The sequence below is a fragment of the Capricornis sumatraensis genome, chromosome 4, assembly GCF_032405125.1.
Source record: "Capricornis sumatraensis isolate serow.1 chromosome 4, serow.2, whole genome shotgun sequence".
Taxonomy (NCBI): domain Eukaryota; kingdom Metazoa; phylum Chordata; class Mammalia; order Artiodactyla; family Bovidae; genus Capricornis; species Capricornis sumatraensis.
In genome coordinates this window covers 12078554-12087288 of record NC_091072.1, presented here as the reverse complement: position 1 = coordinate 12087288, position 8735 = coordinate 12078554, and positions in this window count along the sequence as shown.

Sequence of the window (8735 nt, the reverse complement as noted above, 5' to 3'; positions counted from 1 at the left end):
AACCATGTTAAAATGATTCTAAATGCCAGTGTCAAGGAAAGGAAAACTAAATTGGCAACCTCTTCCAGAAAATACAGTGAACTTAAGGAAAATTGGTGTTCATTTTTTTGTGTGGATTTGATTCAGTTCTTGACTTAGTATTCACTCCAGACTGAATTCAGAATGTTTTTGATATTTCAAGTCTGGACTTTTAAAAAGTGTCCAAGTTTAATATTACTTTGAGGATAATTTTTGTGAAAATCTTGAATAAAGTTACCCAGATCTGGCATGTTAAACACAACTATCTCTTTTTTATAATAACCACTATTGTTGCAAATACAAACGCCAGTATAAACATTTACACAAGTAAGTCCTGATGAAGTATCAGTGTCGTGGACTGGTCTCTACATTCTTGGTGGGGAATTCTTCCAAATGCTTCAAAAAATAGGGCTTTTAAAACTGATTTTTAGCTGGCTAATGTAATACCGTTAGAGGTAGGAAGATTTTTAAGTTGAAGAATATAGATTAAATTGGCATTGAAGTTTTTTGGGGGATGGTACTTGATGACTGGAGTTTTTCATCTTTTCTTTTTAAAAAAAGTTATGAGTTTAAAGACTCAAATAATTCTATAGAAGCTAGCAATTTAAAGTTTATGAAAAGGAGCTCTCTGTCACTTTCATTTTTCCTTCTACAAAAGTAACCACTTTCAATTGAGTTTTTAAAAAAAATTCTCTCCGTGTTTTTTTGACCTTAAAAAAAAAAACTTGGCTGCACTGTGCAGCTTGTGGGATGTTAGTTCCTCTACCAGGGAATGATGATTCTGCGGCCCCCAGTGGTGGAAAGCGTGGTCCTAACCACTGGACCACCAGGGAAGTCCCAGTGTTTTTAGTAACACAGTTGTATTTCTCCCTCTTCCTTTGTCAATTTTAGACTGTTTCTTCTTGTTTTCTATTGTAGAAGATGCTGGTCAGTTCTCTGCCTGTGCCATATACACATTGCAGCCCTCCTCCCTCCAGTTTCTCCAGCCACTTATGTGGTAGTTCTGTTGTTCGTTACTATACTATGTAATGCTGACCAGAGCTTTTTCATGTAGTAAACTGGTTACTTTTCCTGAACAACTCCTGGAATTGTGAATGAATGAATTTCCCTGGAATGAATCGTTTACTTGGTTTGCTGATGTACTTATCACTAATTTGACCCCAAACCCACCATCATTTGTCTAAATCTTCTCTTAAGATGCTCAGATACATTTGGTCAATTTCAGGCTCCTGAAGAAGCTGTGCTCTGGGGGCCCTCTGATGGGAGAATGGCTGTGTTCTTGGTGCATACTTACATTCTGGTGTCTTATGTTCATCCTGGGGATTCTCTCCACCTCTTCTGCTGGATTCTTTTTTTCATGCAATCTATGTCTTTCTCTTTCTTAGTGTGTTCCCTCATTTTGGTCAGGCCTGTTCTCCAGTAGCTTTCTGAATAAAAGGTGTATAGGAAATAATTTTTCAAATATCTTGCATATTTGAAAATGTGTTTTCATGATCCTTTGTTTAAAACTTGGTTTTTCTTTTTGGTAGCTTGTAGGCTATTTTTGTCCCCTCTGTTCTATTTCCTAGCAGTATAACATTGGTGTGGGTCTGTTTTTGTCCATTTTCCTGGGCATAATTCATTCTGGAGACACCTGCCCTTAAGTCCTATAATATTTTCTCGGGTTTTTTATTTCTCTTCCCCCTCTGCTACCCTCATTTCCATTACCTCTTTGTAGAATTCTTGCTGTTTCTGTTATGGATTTCTTAGCCTGGTTCTTTGATTTTTCACTTCAGTTTTCTGCCTTTTTGCTGTCTTTGTGGGAGATTTACTCACCTTTATCTTCCAACTCACCACTGAATTTTACATTTCCATCTACCATATTTTTAGTTTCTAGGAATTTTTTGTTCTCTATGTGATTCTGCTCTTGTTTGTGGGTGTAGCATCTTAAATCTCTGAGAACATTAATGGTAATTTCTTGATATTTGTTTCATCTTGAATAATGAATTTCTTACAAATTGCTTTTCCCTTTCTTTTTAGATTGGCATCTTTTTCATGTTAGAGTTTTTTTTCAGATGTCTGTTAGTTCTTGGTTGTGTTTTTATACTGGAGACCATTGTTCTACTGGAGACCCAAAATTGCTTCTAGAAAATGCTTCATGACTATTCTGTTTAATTATTGTTTCATACTCTTTCTTGGAAAGAATATCTGTTTTAAATGGAAATTGAGAAGGAAGGACTATCTGGATAATTTTTACTTCTCTGTGGAGAAAGGAGGGTTTTACACTCTACGTGGCTCTTCTCATCACAAGTGGTGGACGGTTAGCACACAGTACAAAATGTGAGCAGAGGAGACGCCAGCTACTGAGAAGGGAGGATTTAGGGGTTTCTGAGATCAGAGCACATTTGCTCTAGCCAACTCTTAAATGTTCTTTTATTTTACAGTATACACCTTACCCTGGTAGAATGCCAACGGTAGTGTTGTCAGATAAAATATAGGACTCTCAGTTAAATTTGAATTTCAGATAAACAACAACTCATCTTTTAGTATCAGTGTGTTCCACATATTGCATGGGACATGATACTAAAAATAATTGTTTTTCTGAAATCCAGAATAACTAGGGATACAGTCCCATCCCTCAGTATGGGTGGGGGATTGGTTCCAGTACAGAAACCATGGATGCTCAAGTCTCTTATATAAAAATGGTGTAGTATTTGCATAAAACCTAGGTTTATCCTCCCACATACTTCAAATCACCTCTAGATTAGTTATAATACTTAATACAATGTAAATGTTATGTAAATAGTTGTAAATACAGTGTAAATGCTATGTAAATAGTTGCTGGATGTGTGGCAAATTCAAGTGTTTGCTTTTTGGAACTTGACTGAATTTTTTTCCTTTCTTTCCAAATATTGTCAACCCATGGTTGGCTGCATCCATGAATGTGGAACTCATGGATAGGAATGCCAACTGTATTGTATTCTTTCTTTCTTTATTTTTTGGCCGTGCTGAGCAGCTTGTGGAAATCTTAGTCCCCCCCAGAGACTGAAGCCCAGCCCTCAGCAATGCAAGTGTGGAGTCCTAACCACTGGACTGCCAGGGGATGCCCTGTATTGTATCTTTTTAATTAAAGTTTTTGTTCTGAGGTAATTTGTTAGTTCACAGACGGTTTTCTGAAACCATGCAGAGCTTTCCTGTGCCCCTTACCCAGTTTCTTCCAATGGTAACATCTCACAAAACTTCACTGCCACGTCACCACCAGGATGTGGACATTGATACGGAACAAGATGCAGAACAGTCCCGCCGCCACCGCTGTTCCTCCTGTTGACCTTTCACAGCCACCCCTGCGTTCCCTTTCCCTCCACACTAAATCCTTGGCAATCACAAATCTGTTCTCCATTTCTGAATTTTGTCATTTTGAGAACGTTACAGAAATAGAATTGTATGGTATGTGATCATTAGAGATTGGGGTTTTTGCCCACTCAGCAAAATTCTCTTGACATTCATCCAAGTTGTTTCCTGTATCTGTAGTTCTTTTTTATTGCTAATTAGTAGTTTGTGATATGGATGTACCTTTGGTCAACCTTCATCTGTGGAAGGATATCTGGGTGGTTTCAGTTTGGGGCTATTATGAATAAAGCTGCTATGTACGTTCATGCACAGGTTTTTATGTGGACATGGTTTTCATTTCTTTGGGATAAATGCCCAGGAGTGCCGTTTTGGGTCATACGATATGTGCATGTTTAATTTTTTAGGAGACTACCAGACTTTCCTAAAAGTGAGGTGGTACCATTTGCATTCCCACCAGCAGTGAGGGAGTTTCTCTGTATGCTTGCCAGCATTTGGTGGTGTCACTTTTTTTTATTTTGACCATTCTGATCAGTGTGTAATGATATCTCATTGTGCTCTTAACCTGCGTTTCCTTAATGGTTAACGATGTTGAACCTCCTCTTGTGCTTATTCCCCAGTTGTATATCCTCTTCTGTAAAAATGTCCCTGTGTGTCTTTTGCTCATTTTCTATTATTTATTTTAATAAATTTCTTATTTTAGAATAGTTTAGATTTATAGAGGAATTATGATATACAGAGATCCAACATACACTACACCCATTATTAACATGTTAAATTAGTGTTGTATATTTGTCACAACTAACGGATCGGTACTGATACATTCTTATTGACTAAAGTCTATACTTTATCCAGATTTCCTTTGTTTTTACCTAACACTGTTTTCCTCTTCCTGGATCCCACCTATGATACTGTATTACACTGAGTCATCATATTTCCTTAGGGGCCTCTTGGCCATGACAGTTTCTCAGAATTTCCTTGTTTTGGCCTCACTGTGAGACGTGTGGAATCTCAATTCCTTGACCAGGGATTGAATCCGGGTTTGGGTGGATAGCCACCAGCCCACCGGAGAACCCCTGTGACTTTCCTTGTTTTTGATGACCTGTATGGTCTTGAGGAGTGCAGGTTGGATATTTCATAGAATGCCCCTCAACTGGGATTTATCTTGTCTGATGTTTTTCTCCTGATCACACTGGGGCTTGTGTTTTGGGGAGGAAGACCACAGAGGTGAGTGCCCTTTCTCATCAGACATCAAATGGCTGTACTATCGACAGCTTATCCTGTTGATCTTAACTGTCATCACCTGGCTCAGGTAGAGCCTGTCAGGTTTCTCCACTACAGTCTTTCTGCGCCACCCCCACCCCCCTACCCCCACCGCCGCTTCCAAGCTGTATTCTTTGGAAGAAAGTCCCTGTATGCAGTTCTACATTTGGGGGTGGGGAGTTATCCTCCAACTCATTCAGAGTATTTATTGGTTAATTCTTAGACTCTCCCTGCAAGGTATATTTGTTCATTGTCTCCCATTTATGTATTTCTTTATATCTGAATGGACCCATATTTATTTATTTTATACTTTGTGTTATGATCTGCTGCTGCTGCTACTAAGTTGCTTCAGTCGTGTCCAACTCTGTGTGACCCCATAAACGGCAGCCCACCAGGTTCCCCCGTCCCTGGGATTCTCCAGGCCAGAGCAGTGGAGTGGGTTGCCATTTCCTTCTCCAATGCATGAAAGTGAAAAGCGAAAGTGAAGTTGCTCTGTCATGTCTGACTCTGAGCAACCCCATGGACTGCAGCCTACCAGGCTCTTCCGTCCATGGGATTTTCCAGGCAAGAGTACTGGAGTGGGGTGCCATTGCCTTCTCCTATGCTTCCAAATCACCTAGAGGGCTTGTTTAAAATGCAGATTTCTGAATCCCACTGAAGACCTACAGAATGAGAACTTTTAGAGGTATGCCTGGACATTTGATTACTCTCTGTTTTGTAACTACTGGTGTATCTAGTTTATGTTACAGCACTGGATAAGATGTATTTGTTTACCTGCTTGTCTCTCCTATTGAGACTGTGAACTCCTTCAGGGTAGGTATTCTTATTCCAAGCCCGAGATTAGGCACATTTAATTGTTGTATAGTTCTCAAAGGGTGGTCCACGGAGGCTGGGAGTCTTAGAGATCCCTTTAAGAGTCACAGGATGAAAACTGTTTTCCTAATAGTACCAGGACACGATTTGCCTTTCTTGCTGTGTTGCTGCCATTTGCTCTGTTGATGGAAAATCAGTGGTGGGTAAAATTCCTGGTGCCTTTCCAGGAATTAAGGCAGTGGAAACAAATTGTGCTATCGGTCATTGTATTGTCCACTGTCATGCATTTGTTAAAAAAAAAAAAGCCAGTTTCACTTAAAAATATACTTCATGCTGTTGCTGCTGCTAAGTTGCTTCAGTCGTGTCCGACTCTGTGCGACCCCAAAGACGGTAGCCCACCAGCAGCCTGGTGGCTCCCCCGTCCCTGGGATTCTCCAGGGAAGAACACTGGAGTGGGTTGCCATTTCCTTCTCCAGTGCATGAAAGTGAAAAGTGAAAGTGAAGTTGCTCAGTCGTGTCTGACTCTTCGCGACCCCATGGGCTGCAGCCTACCAGGCTCCTCCGTCCGTGGGATTTTCCAGGCAAGAATACTGGAGTGGGGTGCCATCGCCTTCTCCATACTTCATGAAGAGTAAGTTATTAATTTTATTAACTCTTAACCCTTGAGTTCACACCTTTTTGACATTCTATGTGACAAAATGGTTAGGATGCAAGAAACAGTTCTGCGGGCTGAACTACGCTGGTGAGAAAGGGTTTCCAGACCCAATTTCAACTGTGTATGTTGAGACCTCCCCACACCAACAAGCAATTCTTGAACCCCTAGCAGGGTGTCCAAGAATTGAAGTCACTTCTGAAGCTGTCTACCGGGTACAGGATCAGATTCCACATGTGAAGGGTTCAGCCCCACAGGACCATCCTCCACTCCAGGTGCCAGTCACACATCCAGGTCGTTACCTGTGCTTCTGACCAACTGGCTGGAAATCAGAGGTTCCCATGACTTGTTCCTCAGCTTCAGTGAATTTGCCAGGACACCTCACAAATCCCAGGAAAACCCATCTATTTACTAGACTTCCAGTTTATACATAGGGTATGAGAGATAGGGCATGGCCTGGTGGAAGGGGGAAGGGGCTTCCATGCCCTCTCAGGTGCATGGGTCCCCCTAATCTCCACAGGTGTTCTCCAACCTGGAAACTCTTTGAACCCTGGCCTCTGGATTTTTAGTGAGGCTTCATTGCAAAGGCATAACTAAGTCATTGGCCATTGGCAACTAATTCAACTTTCAACCCCTCTGCCCTCCACCAGAGGTTGGGCGTTGGGACTGAAAGTTCCCACCCTCTAATCACATGGTTGATTCTCCAGAGAAGCAGCTCCCCCTCTTTCTGTCTCAGAGTCACTTTCCCTGAGGTATTTTTAGGACCTGAGGACGAGAGTTCAAATATTATCCCACTGCTTTTATAGCTTAGGAAAGTCCAAAGGTTTGGAGAGCTGTGAGCTAGGAATTGTGAATTGAATATATATATTCATCTGAATGGGGCTTCCCTGATAGGTCAGTTGGTAAAGAATCCGCCTGTGATGCAGGAGACCCCGGTTGGGAAGATCCCCTGGAGAAGGGATAGGCTACCCACTCCAGTATTGGGCTTCCCTTTTGGCTCAGCTGTAAAGAATCCACTTGCAGTGGGAGACCTGGGTTTGATCCCTGGGTTGGGAAGATCCCCTGGAGAAGGGAAAGACTGCTCACTCCAGTATTCTGGCCTGGAGAATTCCATGGACTATCACAAAGAGTTAGACACAACTGTGCGACTTTTCACTTTCACACATCTGAATGACCAATATATGTTTTTCCTGTAAGTCACAATACCGCAGCTGGTCTTGTGAGGAAAAAGCACATGAAACTAACATATTGGACTTGATAACTAGCTGCTCTTTTTCATGGAACATCATTATTATTTGAAAGTACAGACAACACACAAACTGTGGCTATGCAGATTTAGGTATTTGGCAGAACTTTACACAACTGACAGTATTTGTTGCTAATGATGAAATTAGACCTTTAAAGAAAAAGGAATTTTGGAAAACTTATCTTCTTTGAGCTTGACGCTTCCTAATACTTAAAATGCTTTTCTAATTAGATTGGTGGTAATTAAAAAAATGAGATATGTTAACATTTGAAAGATGCATAGCTCAGTGAACTGTTTTCCAAATCAATGCATGATGTCATCAATCATGCAAGAGTAAAAGATCCATTTAAAGTACAGAATAAACCAATGGGTTTTAATGTATCAGAGAACAATTCACTAATAGTTTTCAGATCCCACACTGCAACAAACTTTTTTTTAATATTTATTTTTACTCTATTTTACTTTACAATACCGTATTGGTTTTGCCATACATTGACATGAATCCGCCACGGGTGTACATGAGTTCCCAATCCTGAACCCCCCTCCCACCTCCCACCCCATATCATCTCTCTGGATCATCCCCGTGGCAACTAACTTTTAAGGAGCTACCATTTGTTGAATTTTAGTGTAGTATTAGAATATCCCACAATTTATCTCAAAAGGCTATTAGACTTCTCCATCTACACAGTTCAGTGAGCCTGCATTTTCTTCATATATTATAGTTCAACCAAAACTAAAGTATTAATAACAGGTTGAACGCAGAGGCAAATACAAGAATCCAATGGGTTTCTATTAAGCCAGACATTAAAGAAATTTACAAAAATGAAAGCAATATTCTTTTCTCTGATTAAAATCTGGAAAATATTTTCCCACAAAAATATTTACATAAAATGGATTCTTATTTTCAAATAAATTAAGTGTTTAAATTTCTGTTGTAACATGTAGTACACTGAATCATGATAGACCCTGTCTAGGGTTCTCAACAGTTACAGTATAGAGGGTACTGAGAGCCTCCCCCCACAACTGAGAACACCTGGTAGGCTGCATCAGGGATTTGGAGAAAGAGGATCTTGGAACTCAAGTTCCAATTCTATCACTTACCTGTGATTTTAGGTTAAGTTACTTAGGTGCAGGCTCAGATGACACAGCATGTGTTTTTAGTACTGGCTCCATCACTTGCCGGTAGCATGTTAACCACCTCTGCAAATAGGGATAACCTACAACACCCTGTTGCTGTGAGAATTAAATGGGATTATACTTGTAAAATGCTTACAACTGTACCTAGAACATGGTTAAGAGCTCAGTAAAAGCTGGCTACTGTTATTAGTTACATTAGTCATCTAACAGCATCCTAGTAACTGGCTTTCTTCATCCTCTGCAGAGAACTGAAGCTATTCAGGTGTTATAAATTTGAGG